The sequence below is a fragment of the Somniosus microcephalus genome, chromosome 1 (genome assembly GCF_052327205.1).
Source record: "Somniosus microcephalus isolate GS21.2 chromosome 1, FLI_Smic_1.0, whole genome shotgun sequence".
Classification (NCBI taxonomy): domain Eukaryota; kingdom Metazoa; phylum Chordata; class Chondrichthyes; order Squaliformes; family Somniosidae; genus Somniosus; species Somniosus microcephalus.
In genome coordinates this window covers 260528600-260543137 of record NC_140987.1, presented here as the reverse complement: position 1 = coordinate 260543137, position 14538 = coordinate 260528600, and the positions used below count along the sequence as shown (strand labels likewise).

At 44.5% G+C, this 14538-nt stretch overlaps 1 protein-coding gene across 3 annotated transcripts in view; it reads left to right on the top strand.

Moving 5' to 3' along the window:
- Nucleotides 1–10988: 10988 nt before the first annotated feature.
- lpar1 (lysophosphatidic acid receptor 1) overlaps nt 10989–14538 on the top strand; it is a 148500-nt gene continuing 144950 nt past the window's right edge. The window contains exon 1 of one of the 3 annotated variants that reach the window (XM_085992921.1): nt 10989–11166. The gene's annotated coding sequence lies outside the window, so the exon portion shown is untranslated. The remainder of the gene's footprint in view (nt 11167–14538) is intronic. The other 2 variants (XM_085992874.1, XM_085992900.1) reach the window with 2 other exon arrangements.

The following is a 14538-nucleotide window of genomic DNA, read 5'->3' as shown; positions in this document are numbered from 1 at the left end:
ATGCCCTCTGCCCTGTGCAGCATCAGGTGCTGCAGGAGAAGGTTGGCGCTCCTGTTGTCAGTGCTGCTGGTGTGCCTGGTTCTGCTGCTGCTGTGGCTGCTCTTCCTCCGAATCTGAGGACCATGATGAGAGGGTATAAATGGTTCCCATTCTGCTGGTTTTTTTGTCAGTTGAGGAAGAGATGTTATAAGCGCTCAGTCAAAGTGGAGAGAGGTTATTCCAAGGAGGTCACAGTGCATGTAGATCTCACAACACACACTTACAACCTCAATACACATATCTTCCAAATCCTGAAATCAGAAAGTTCTGGCATTTGAAATTGAACTGATGTGGCAGGTTAGCTTTAATGCTACACTTGCAGCTTTCAACTATTCAGCTTGTTGGAACACCCGACATAATCAGCTGGCATGTTTCTGCACCGCCGTGGAACACGCTGAAAATATGGTAACACTGAAAAGCCCTCCCAAAATAGCATTAAACGGGTAGTTTGTTAACTACCTCTCCCGCCGCTTGGTGTCGGGTCTGATCAGGAGTCGCAGACCCGACACTTTGGAAAGTCGCGTGGAGGCAGGTTCGTGGCGGGTTCTCAACCCGCCGTCAATCATTTTGGATTTAACTCCTGACCCGCCTCCAAACCCGCCCTCTGCGCACAGGCAAAATCACGGCCAATGTTTCAGGTACTGATGAAAGGTCACCGACCTGAAACTTTAACTCTGTTTCTCTCTCTCCACAGATGCTGCCTGATCTGCTGAGTATTTCCAGCATTTTCTGTTTTTATTTTATTTTGCTTTTGTATAAGCACTTTACCTGTCCAGATTTACCTCAAAGTTTTTAACGTTCACACTTGTGCTTGTTTTGCAGTCACTTGGAGAAACAAGTTTAGAATCACACTTAGAGCTGAGGAATCACAAGCTTTGGGTTGTGCACAGACTAACCGAATGAAGCATACTGGTGCACGATGGGAGATTTATCCGCAGTGCACAAAACAAAGACTGCAATACAATGGGAATTGTAGGCTAGGAGTTGGAGTTGCTAAATCTTTACAGATGCCAGTGACTGTTCTGGGAAGAATATCAAGTCGTAGCCTATGTTTTTCCACAGTGGCTGAAGTTTTGAATAAAAATGCCAATGAAAACACTCAAAGACAATTTTACAGTTCAGTTTAAGCATGTATGTTGTGATTCTTTAACGCCTTTGTTAGGTTATAAACTTCATTCTGCACTAAGAAGAAAAGTGGTGGCTCAAAGGATTTCCAAAAACTTTTCAGGGTAATTTGATTGGCATCCTTTTATTAATATGCAGATTTTGCCAGCAGATTGGAGGGTTACTGATCACAGAATCATAGAATTATGCAGTACATCCTGCCTGTGCTGCTTCTTTGAAAGAGCTATCCAATTAGTCCCACTCCCCCCTGCTCTTTCACCTTCGACCTGCAAATTTTTTCCCCCTTCAAGTATTTATCCAATTCCCTTTTGAAAGTTATTATTGAATCTGCTTCCACCACCCTGTAGGCAGCGCATTCCAGAACATAACTCGCTGCATACATTTTTTTTCCTCATATCGCCTCTGGTTCTTTTGCCAATTGCTGTAAATCTGTATCCTCTGGTTACCAATCCTTCTGCCACTGGTAACAGTTTCTTCTTATTTACTCTATCAAAACCCTTCATGGTTTTGAACACCTCTATCGAATATAGTATTCTAGTAAATCTCCTCTGCACCATCTCTAAGGCCTTGACATCCTTCCTAAAGTGAGGTGCTCATAATTGGCTGCAATACTCCAGCTGGGGCCTAGCCAGTGTTTTAGAAAGGTTTAGCATAACTTCCTTGCTTTTGTACTCTAAGGGCAGGATTTTCATTGGGCTGTGGAGTCGGGATTGGAGGCGTGTGGGGGGTTAAAATCCCAAAATCAGGGGTCCCGACCCCATCCCGCACCCAACCCGCCTCCATGCCAATTTCAAAGGAGGCGGGTACCCGCCCCGCACTGGGACCCGCCTACCCGAGGCGGGAAGGGATTAGTGCCAATTAACTGCCTGTTAACAGGCAGTTAACAGGCAGTTTTTAGCCTAATCCCTATTTTTAATGCTGAAGTGTGGGATTCCCGACGGCTCCAAACCACGCCAAGTTTGCGAGGCGGGCCGTCAGGTTGAAGGACTTGGAGGGGTCGAGATATCAGTGTTCAGGTGAGTGATATGTGCATGAGTGCAAAGGTAAGTGTGTTTGGTGTGTCTAAAGTGTTTAAAGAAGTTTAAATTACCTTTTCTTTCCTTTTCAGCCTTCCTTCCTTTAGGTCTCGGGAGTCCCTCATCTCACCGGCACAGAACGCAGAATGGCTGCGAACTGTCAAAAGTGACAGCCTTTAGCTTTCTGTGCAGGAGAGATTTCTAACTGAGTCTGTGGAGAAGGACTCAGGTTAGAAGTAAGATTGTCAGTGTTTGACAGCTTCAAACAGCTGTGAAACGCTGATATTTCATCTGTCAAAACCTCTTGACAGATGAAATTTCAGTCTGTAACATCACCTGTTGCCGAGTGGCCCTTAATTGGCCTGCTGAGCCCACTGAGTGGGCTCAACAAGATCAATCAAGTCAAAATCGCGTGGATTGGCCACATCTCAATGGAGGCGGGATTACAACCCCGAAAGTTGTGGTCCTGCCTCCTACCCGACTCCTGAATGAAAATCCAGCCCTATGCCTCTATTTATAAAGCCAAGGTTCCCGTATGCTTTTTAACAGTCTTCTCAACTTGTCCTGCCACCTTCAAAGATTTATATACGTACACCCCCAGGTCTCTCTGTTCCTGCACACCCATTAACATTGTACCATTTTGTTTATATTGCCTCTCCTCACTCTTCCTACCAAAATGTATCATTCACACTTCTCTGTGTTAAATTTCATCTGCCGTGTGTCTGCCCATTTCACCAGTCTGTCTTTGTCCTCCTGAAGCCTGTTACCATCCTCCTTATTGTTTACTACATTTCCAAGTTTTGTGCTATCCGCAAACTTTGAAATTATACCCAAGTCCAGGTCATTAATAATATATATAAAAATGTGCAGTGGTCCCAACATCGACCCCTGAGGGACACCACTCCAGGCTGAAAAACAACCATTCACCACTATTCTCTGCGACCTGTCCCTTAGCCAATGTTGTATCCATGCAGCCACTGCCCCTTTAATCCCAATGGCTTCACTTTTGTTAACAAGTCTATTATGTGGTACTTTATCAAATGCCTTTTGAAATTCCATGTAACAATCAACTGCACTACCCTCATCAACCCTCTCCTTTACTTCATCAAAGAACTCAATCAGGTTAGTCAAACACGATTTGCCTTTAAAACAAATCTGTGCTGGCTTTCATTTATTAACCCATATTTTTCCAAGTGCTGATTAATTTGTCCCAGATTATTGCTTTAAAAGTTTCCCCCAACACCGACGTTAGGCTGACTGGCCTGCCGTTGCCAGGTTTATCCCTCTCCCTTTTATTTACAGGGGTGTAACATTTGCAAACCTGCCGTCCTCTGGCACCACTCCCACATTTTTATTTATTCATTCATGGGCTGTGGGTGTCACTGGCAAGGCCAGCATTTATTGCCCATCCCTAGTTGCCCTTGAGAAGGTGGTGGTGAACTGCCTTCTTGAACCGCTGCAGTCCGTGTGGTGAAGGTCCTCCCACAATGCTGTCAGGATGGGGAACTTGGAGGTGGTGGTGTTCCCATGTGCCTGCTGCCCTTGGCCCTTCTAAGTGGTAGAGGTCGCAGGTTTGGGAGGTGCTATTGAAGAAGGATTGATGTAACACATCTATTCAAGAAGGGAGAGAAGAAAAAGAGGCTAACATTATCCCAAATTCTCAAAGAATGACTGCCTTGAGACACAAACTTTGTCATCCTATGTATAATATTATTGTCTTTGGGATTTCTAATTGGGGTCCATTGCCCGATAAACCCATAGCAGTATTGCTATTTCTCTTGTTTGAAAATCATCAGGCATCAAGGACATAATAGGAAGGAGCACGTGGTCAGTTTGCATTCCTACTGCCATTTGAAAAACATATAAATGAAACAATATAGACTGTAAAGAACATTGTAACAGGAAGTTCTTGGTTGTATTCTAATCTCAAGATTCAGATGACTGTTAAAAGTGTTTCAGTTTTCATACTTTGACACAAGTAACTTCTGGTTAGATTATTGCCTTGTAATTACCCGTTTTTTTTCTATATTTTTTCCTTCTTCCTTTACTTTTCACTTCAATTTTTCAGGCACTGTCATGGCCAGCGGACATTTTCGACCGAGAGAATTGGCAGTGCATTCAACAGCATTGAGACAGCATTACAGCCAAACCTCATTCTGTCTTCATTGGACCTCTGTTGTTTGTGGCAGGGCCAGTGGATAATTATCAGGAATGGAAACCATGGCTGATTTTGCTCACCCTAGCCAGGCTGACTTATAACTGTCAAATATGAACAGAATTGGGCTGGGCTGTGATACACCTCAAATTTGAATAGCCTACTGACAACTCACCATCTAGGCTCGCATGTGAGTAATGGGCACTTGGCGTGAGGCACCAGACTACTGCAAATGCCTGTGGAACCGTAATCTAGTATAACCATAATAAGTGAGCACTTTCAGGAAAGGATGAAGGAAAACAACAACGTGCATTTATATAGTGCCTTTAATGTAGCAAAATGTCCCAAGGTGCTTCACAGGAGCGATTAACAAACAAAATTTGACACCGAGCCACATAGAGATATTAGGACAAGTGACCAAAAGCTTGGTCAAAGAGGTAGGTTTTAAGGAGCGCCTTAAAGGAGGAGAGAGAGAGGGAGAGGTTTAGGGAGGGAATTCCAGAGCTTAGGGCTGAGACAGCTGAATGCACAGCCACCAATGGTAGAGCGATGAAGATCAGGGATGTGCTAGAAGCCAGAATTGGAGGAGCGCAGAGATCTCAGAGGGTTGTAGTGCTGGAATGAAAGCTGGAAAAGAATTAAAAACAGAAAATGCTGGAATTTTGCTGGTGCTCAGTGAATGGGATCGGTGGTGGGTTGGCAGGTAAATGTGAATTGATTGACAGTGGGTCAGCAACCCGCTGTCAAATTGCACATACTTGCCTTTCCCAATGTCGGGTCTGCCAGTGCTGAGCAGACCCGACAGGCAGCGGCAAGGGAGCCAATTTAAATGATTAGTGGCTTGTTTACAGCCACTTAACAATGGTTTTAAACTTACCTTTTGAATTTGACAGCTTGCCCATGGGTTTCACGCTGTTGCTAGACCACATCTGTAAAGCTGAGGTGGGAGGTCAGTGGCCATTGAATCAGCTGATGAGTTGACAGCTTCAAATGTCAAGTAAAAGCTTCCACCTGACAGAGATAATTTCCCTCAGCCACAAGCTGTTCCTCACTGCATTTCCACAACAGATTCAGCATGCTGCAAGTCTTTACACATGTCTCCATCCAGTCTGACCTCATTAACTCTCTCACCATTGACAGATCGCTTCTGTCATCTCTACTTCACCTGCCATCTATTCCATCAGCATGGGTGCACTTTATACTCCCTCACCTTGGTCCTCAGAATCTGACCACGATGAGCCCCAACACCAGCAGCTCCAGGCACACCAGAAGCACTAACACCACCAACAACCTTCTGCTCAACCACCTGATGCTCCACAGGACAGAGGGCATCAGCACTCGAGCACATGGCTGCCCGGGAGGCCAGGGATGGCCTCATCATGGCCACATTTACTTCACTTGACGCTGTACACCCTGGCCGCCACATGATGTGCCAGGTTGGCACTACCCCACACCAACACCATAAAGCATCTCTACAATGCCCAAGCCATTCCTTTCACACTCATCTCCATTGCGGGGAGTACCGTTATGTTTCACCATTCACTGCAACTCACGAAGCCACTTCCAAAGGTGCACACAAATCTGTCCAAGAACGGCAAGTGTTGAAAATAAAGATTTCAATGTATGACAGCACATTAACAGGAACTTTACATGAACATTGGATAAAACACCCAAGTGCCTACCCTTGTGTGTTGTTAGTTGGTATGATTGCACTAGGATGAGGGTGAGTGTGAGGGGTGGCTTGTGAGATGGGGATGTGATACTGTAGATAGAGAGGGATGGGTGGAGGTGCAAGGTAAGTTGGTGTGAGTAAGGATGTGCAGGAGTAGGGTAGGGAAGGCAGAGTGATGGAGATATGATGAGTTGCACAGGAGGATGAGGTTGAGTGTGGCTTTGTACTAACGTTTCTTGATCTAATGAGATCATTGAAAGGTTTACGCCACTGCACCCAGGTCCTCCTGACAACATCCCTGCTTGTGCCCTCCTGTGCAATGTGCAACCAGGCTGCGTTGGTGTCTTGGGGAGGTCTCTTCCATGACTCCCTCCATATAAGCATATGGAGGAAGTCATGGGAGAACCTGGGTGCAGCCCTGTACCTTTGCGCAGTCATTGTCAGTGTTTGCAGCACCACAATGCTGTAGAACACTGACAGCACAAATATCAAACTAAATTTTGGCCATGGTCCCTTCAAGGAAATCGGCTGATGATGCGTAATCAAATGACGTCACCAGACCTGCTTCCTCTAATTGGCCGGGAAACGCGCGGGGCGGGAAAAACAAGCCCTATCAACGGAAAGTCATTTCAGAAGCTGGGATGGAGCCAGCAGCGGGGTCGGGACCCACCACCGACATCGCCCGCCATGGACCCGCCCATGTCAGCAAAATGGCGACCAACATTTCAGGTCGATGACCTTTCGTCAGTACAGAAATTTAGGTAATAAAACTTACATATTGTGTTATGCCCACCTGCCTTTATTTATTTGCCTTTATTTTGTCACGATGAACCACAGCATGAAACACGACCATTGAGCTCATTAAGCACATTGCTTACAAATGGACCATGTGCATTTTCACCATCATAACTCTCTGCGACTAATATATATATATACATTTAATTCATTCACGGGATGTGGGCATCGCTGGCTAGGCCAGCATTTATTGCCCATCCCTCGTTGCCCGTGAGAAGGAGGTGGTGAGCCACCTTCTTGAACTGCTGCAGTCCGTGTAGTGAAGGTACTCCCACAGTGCTGTTAGGGAGGGAGTTCCAGGATTTTAGAAACATAGAAACGTAGAAACATAGAAGATAGGAGCAGGAGTAGGCCATTCGGCCCCTCGAGCCTGCTCCACCATTCAATGAGATCATGGCTGATCATCCAAATTCAGTACCCTGTCCTTGTCTTCTCCCCATATCCCTTGATCCCGTTAGCCTTAAGAAATATATCTAACTCCTTCTTGAATATATTTAATGAATTGACCTCCACTGCCTTCTGTGGTAGAGAATCCCACAGGTTCACCACTCTCTGGGTGAAGAAATTCCTCCTCATCTCTGTCCTAAATGGCTTACCCCTTATCCTTAGACGGCGACCCCTGGTTCTGGACTCCCCGGCCATCGGGAACATCCTTCCTGCATCTAGTCTGTCTAGGCCTGTTAGAATTTTATAAGTTTCAATGAGATCCCCTCTCATTCTTCTAAACTCCAGCGAGTATAAGCCCAATTGCCCCAATCTCTCCTTATACGTCATTCCTGCCATCCCAGGTATCAGTCTGGTGAATCTTCGCTGCACTCCCTCCATGGCAAGAACATCCTTCCTCAGATAAGGCGACCAAAACTGCACACAATTCTCAAGGTGTGGTCTCACCAAGGCTCTGTACAACTGCAGCAAGACATCCTTGTTCCTGTACTCGAACCCTCTCGCTACGAAGGCCAACATACCATTTGCCTTCTTAGCCGCCTGCTGCACCTGCATGCTAACCTTCAGCGACTGGTGCACAAGGACACCCAGATCTCGTTGCACTTCCCCTTCTCACAATCTATTGCCGTTCAGATAATAATCTGCCTTCCTGTTTTTGCCACCAAAGTGGATAACCTCGCATTTATCCACATTATACTGCATCTGTCATGCTTCTGCCCAATTACCCAACCTGTCCAAATCACACTGGAGTTTCTCGGCATCCTCCTCACAGCACATACGCCCACCCAGCTTTGTGTTGTCTGCAAACTTGGAGATATTACATCTAGTTCCCTCGTCTAGATCATTTATATATACTGTGAATAGCTGGGGTCTTAGGTCCGATCCCTGCGGTACCCCACTAGTCACTGCCTGCCACTCGGAAAAAGAGCTGTTTATTCCAACTCTTTGCTTCCTGTCTGCCAACCAGTTCTCTATCCAAGTCAATACCTTGCCCCCAATCCCATGTGCCTTAACTTTACACGCTAATCTCTTATGCAGGAACTTATCGAAAGCATTCTGAAAGTCCAAATACACCACATCCACTGGTTCTCCCTTATCTATTCTACCAGTTACATCCTCAAAATATTCCAGTAGATTAGTCAAGCATGATTTACCTTTTGTAAATCCATGTTGACTTTGTCCGATCCTTTCACTGTTTTCCAAGTGCTCTGCTATTACATCTTTTATAATGGACTCTAGCATTTTCCCCACTATCGATGTCAGGCTTACCGGTCTGTAATTCCCTGTTTTCTCTCTACCACCTTTTTTGAATAATGGGGTAACATTAGCTACCCTCCAATCCATGGGAACTGTTCCAGATTCCATCGAATGTTGGAAGATGATCAGCAATGCATCTACTATTTCTAGAGCCACTTCCTTAAGTACCCTAGGATGTAGATTATCAATCCCTGGGGATTTATCGGCCTTCAATTCCGTCAATTTCCCTAACACCATTTCCCTACAAATACTGATTTCATTCAGTTCCTCCCTCTCATTGGACCCTAATTTTGACCCAACGACGATGAAGGATCAGCGATATATTTCTAAGTCAGGATGGTGTGTGACTTGGAGGGGAACTTGGAGGTAGTGGTGTTCCCATGCACCTGCTGCCCTTGTCCTTCTGCCAAAGAAGCCTTGGCGAGTTGCTGCAGTGCATCTTGGAGAGTATTCCACTTGATATATGAAGTGGATGAATAACCTTAGGGAAATTTTAAAAATGATTCTTCTGAATTCCCAGAAGCAATTGAAGAGAAAACAATGATATCAATTTAATATTCCAATCTGTGCCGTAAAACCCTAGTTGGCATGACTGCACACACACACACAAACTCCCAACAGGTGTGGAACGCAATGGATGGATGAGCAATTGAGTTATCAGGATTGGAACACTAATACAGAGCTCAAATTTAGTTCTCACAGTGGTTGCCTCTGGCTGATTTTCCTCCTGTTGTCATTAACAAAATCATTTCACTTCCATTGCAAAATGTCCATCTGTGTTTGTACGGATGTTATTTTTTTTATTGTTCATGTTCAAGTCAAACTGTTTACTCAACTGAAAGGGTTAAATTATGAGGACAGGTTGCACGAACTAGGCTTGTATTCCCTGGAGTATAGAAGAAGATTAAGGGGCGATCCAATTGAGGTGTTTGCTGCTTGTCAGTCATCAAATCATGCATAGGTCACAATTTCCTTCACATCAGGAAGACTGAATCCATCATTTTGCACACTGCTCCCTCGCCACTTGTTTGATTTCCCTCCCCAGCCACTCACTCAGGCTGAACCAGACCGAGTGAAACCCTGGTACCATTTTCGACCTTGAGCTGTGCCTCGAACTCCACATCCTCCCCATTACCAAAACTACTTATGAACATCTCTGGAAAATTGCTAGTCTTCGCCTCTACCTCAGCTCCTTCACTGCTGAAATCCTGAGCCATACTTTTGCCACTCCTAGACTCCATTTCTCTAACGTCCTCCTCACTCACCTCCCATTCTCCATAACCTCATACCAGTCCAAAAAAAACCCCCACCTGCATCTTGCCCTGCTCACCGGTCACACTGCCCTCACTTATCTGCTCTTTCTCCGTGTCTGCCAATGCACTTCAGTATTGTGAAACTGAGCTGGGGCAGAAGCGACAAGCCCTTCTCTCTTGAGTTTATTTATCCGAACAATTACAACCCTATCTGGAACAGTTATTCCTGCAAACACTTATACCATGCAGTTTCATTCATTATTTTGTGTTTCCTTTTCTTTGTAGTTTGTTAAAATTACAACAAGTCATCCTTGTTTTCATTTAAGTTGCAAATAATTTGTGACCTTTATTGACTTTCAAGAGGTGGGGGTATGCAACAACAGCACGACGAATTCACAGAACCCACCACCTCCCAGTCTGTGCACTATTTCTTCCTCCTCCCATTTAAACCTTCATGGGTTGTTTTTGGCTGACTAAAAGGTTTCCAAACTACATGTGCAAGACATTCAAGAAGGGAAGGAGGAAAAAAACGGCGGTCATTGCCAAGTTGACGAAACCGGCCATGGCACGCCACGTTTTCCCAATGATGAATTAAAGAATATTTAGACAACTTTTTTACTAGTTACCACATAAGTACATCTCTCTCTATCCCCCCTCCTCTGTATTGCGGATGGTATCTGAATGATTAAGATATAAGTTAGAGGGGGGAGGTTTGATTTTGTGAAACAAAAAGAGGTGTATGTCTGCCTTCATCCAAAATGTGTTTGCAATTAAACTCAAGCCTGCTGGCGGCACGGGGCTGACGTCAGCAGCAGGCTCGCACAGCTAAGGGGAGCGGAGTTTCACAGCGCCTCAGTGTGGGAGAGCTGGAGCGCAGTGCGGGCGGAGAGCGCCGGGAAACGCAGCGCAGTGCCCAGCGGGGGAGAGCCGGGAAACAGAGCGCAGTGCCCAGCTGGAGAGAGCCGGGGAACAGAGCGCAGTGCCCAGCGGTTGCGAGCAGGAAAAGGGAGCGGAGAGAGCCGGAAAACGCAGCGCAGTGCGAGCGGGAGAGAATCGGGAAACAGAACGCCAGCGGCAGAGGACAGGGAAACGGAGCGCAGCCGCTTGACTGAACAATAAGAAGACGATCACCTTTTTACAGACACACTTATCAGAGCCGGCTTTTGCTGCAAGAGGATTGTGAGAGTGGACCAGCAATAATCATTAAAAAAAATATTTAGAATTTTCTCTCTCTCTTTGTGTGTGAAGATGATCTTATTCGTCCACGGGGTTGCATTGAGGCTGCAGAGTTGCTTGCAGGATTGAAAGGATTATTTACTGTCAATTGTTTTAATCAAAGGGACTCAACATTTCTTGGTTGTTGCTGGAGTGAGTTGAACAGACACCCGGACTGCGAGAGACTGATCCAAGGTACCTGCGCCAGCCTTCATATCGATCTATACATAATGTAATATTTACTCTATTTTAAAATTGATTTATATATATGTTTTATTATTGGTTTTGCTACACATTTCCTTTATGCCAGGAACAGTTTATGGGAAAAAAGTTAGCCTGGCTTCTTCGCATCTTTATTTTTAACCTTCTTGTACTGTGTTTGAGACTTGAGAAACTTTTACCTTGAGTTTGCAAAATAGTGTTCATTTACTTGCAATGCTTGAGCCAGCGGATTGAAGTGTTAATTTGGGTTGATGCTGGGCTGTGTGGATGGTGGGTTTAACACACACACGCTGTGCAGTTCACTCACTCAGTCAGGTTAAGTGGGTGATTGGGGTTTATTATTTGGTTCTGAGCAACTTTCGTTTAGTCTCACAAAAACTTTCATGATGTTTGGGTCCAGATGAAATAAAATGCCTCCAGAGAATAGTTGGGTCTTAGTTGGGTTTAAAGTGCGAAGTGGAACGACGCCAATAGCATTTTGTGGGGGGGAGTGGGAGGGGTTGGGGGGGTTGGCGGAGTGGGGGTGGTGTGAATTTAGCCTTAAACCAAACTTCCTGAGATTTAGCACTGGGCGGTAAATAGGAAGAGAAGTAGGCCATTCAGCCCCTCCAGCCTATTTCGCCATTCAGTTAGATCATGGCTGATCTGTACCTCAACTCCATTTACCCGCCTTGGTTCCATATCTCTTCATACCTCCTTACATCGATTTACAGCACAGAAACAGGCCATTTGGTTCAACTGGTCTATGCTGTTGTTTATGCTCCACAGGAGCCTCATCTCACCCTAACAAAAATCTAACTCTTTCAGTTTTGACATTTTACAATTGACCCCCAGCCTCAACAAATTTTTGTGAGGGAGAGTTCCAGATTTCCGCTACCCTTTGTGTGAAGAACCTTCCTGATGATCCCTTTTTTTGGAATGTGAGGGGTGGGTGGGCTGGATTGGAGCTACTAACCTGGAAACATCACCTGTGAAGGAAGCCGGGCATTATAGTCTTCCCCTTGTTGTCCCTTCTGATTAATTAATTAGGTGTCTCCAAGAGTTAGTCACTTGCAGAGTTCACACTTCTGGGCACAATCTGATCACGTTTAATTCGCTATTTTGTTTTGGTACTTTTCCAACTAAAAGATAATGATGCCCTTGTGCATTATTGAAGTACTGCATTAATCTGTGGAAGCGCGGTGCTTGTATCGGTTTCGCCACAGTTTGAATATGTTTGTGCATTCTTTGGTTTTGTGAAAGGGCTGATTCAGTCCTTGACTTTTGTGGGATGTAGGCAAATCCGAATCGCACAGCGTTTCACTGCGTTGTGTTGGATTGTTAAACTGTGACATTACTCCCTTTTGCATCCAGTTTCAATGCTATAGCTCTGGGCTATTGTGGTGTTTCCTGCATTATGCCAACCCCCCCCCCCCCCCCCCCCCCCGCCCAGGGTCTTTGAGTCAACGCACTTCGAGAAAGTCCTAAGTGCCTTACCCTAGTTTAAATATTCTTAATAAATACTTTTGTGAAGTATTGCCACAAATAGGTTAGGTTTGTGAAGCTGAAAATGTGGGGGGGGGGGAAATGAAAATATAGCACATTAATGTTAATTTTCCATACATTCTTAAAGCAGTACTGCCCTTTAAATTATGTAGCAATTTTTTTCTGTTTGAGAGAGGTGTATCACTTTCAGCATATCACACACATGAAGTGGCACAGTGATATGTTTTGATGTTTTCACCAAGAAAAACATTATTCACTGTTCCATTGCATTCTGTTTCGAAGTTAATAACTAGTTTATTCTTTTAAATGCATGATGGAGCTGCTTACAATAGTGCAATCCTGGCTGTCAATCCGAGATCGCAATGACCATGATGATCTCACTCTGTCCATGGCTCTCTTGTATATCCACAGAGGGATGATGTCATGGCAGTCAGTTTCTGTGGATGATAACCGGTCTCGGTTCTTTTGTAAACTTCAAAATGAATTCATAGCAAGATACAGCACAGAAGGAGGCCATTCAGCCCATCGTGCCTCTCTGAAAGAGCTATCCAATTAGTCCCACTCCCCCTGCTCTTTCCTCATAGCCCTCTAAATTTGTCCTATTTTAAAGTATTTATCCAATTCCCCTTTTGTAAGTTACTATTGAATCTGCTTCCATCACCCTTTCAGGCAGCACATTCTAGGAATTGAATGAGAAATTTAAACATGCTGAATTTAAGCATGCCATTTTATTAATTGCAAGAGGTGTGCAGCTTATTGTAAGAGACTTGTGAAGGTAGGGGTCTGTAAAAGCCTGAAATTGATTAGGAGAAAAAAATGATATCAATAGACCTGCAGACCGACGAAAGACAACTATTCGGTAATGTAGCCCACAGAACTGGATAGGTACAGTATGGTTTCCATTTGTGCACAAAGACTTGGGATGGAGCATTGTTTTCATTTGTTAATCCACTGCCCCATGGAGTGACAGTACATTGGTTTGTGGTTGCTTTCTGATCTCAGCTGGAGCACTGGTAGATGGTGAACACATGTAAGACACTTTTTTTTCCTTTTCCTTTCTCCATTGACACCAAGTTAACCCCTTTTTAAAATAAAATATATTTATACTTCAAATTTTATTGTGCAAAGAAACAATGATGTATGGCGAAGATTTTGTAATTCTTAATGGAAACTTTTACAATCAGTTAACAATTAAACTATGCAGTTGTGAACGGGATCTAAGCAGCCCCTCACGGCATGAAGTGTGTGTTAGTGATTTATACTCTATACGTAAACCTTCCTTGGAGAGTGAGACATGTTGAGTAGTGCTGTCTCAGTGATAAACACTGTTTTGCGATGTGTGCATACATGCACAGAGTTTAGCCTGTTTAAGGCAACCATAGTGGCTAGTTGAATCTGGCTTTGGATACATGTGATACCTGCTTAGCAGTGCATTGCCTACTGATCAGAGGAATCCGAATTGTGTTACATGTCATGTCATTATGATGGCCTTTGCATTCCAGTGGAGCCAACAATATTTTGTGATTCCATTACTTTGGGCTGGTCTAGGAAATGACAGATAATTCTGCTTTTGCTGGTCCTTATTTCATAAATGTGGGGAAAAACAAAATAATGGCAGAAAAGAGCTTGGGTTTCTATAACGCCTTTCACAACTCAAGGGCGTCCCAAACCGCTTCACGGCCAATAATATATACTTTTGGAAGTGTAGTAGTCACTGTTGTAATGTAGAGAAATGCAGTAGCCAATTTGTGCACAGCAAGGCCCCACAAACAGTAATGAGATAAATGACTGGATAATCTGTTTTTGTTGTTCTTTTGTTGTTTGAGGGATAAATATTGACCAGGAGAACTCCCTTCTCAT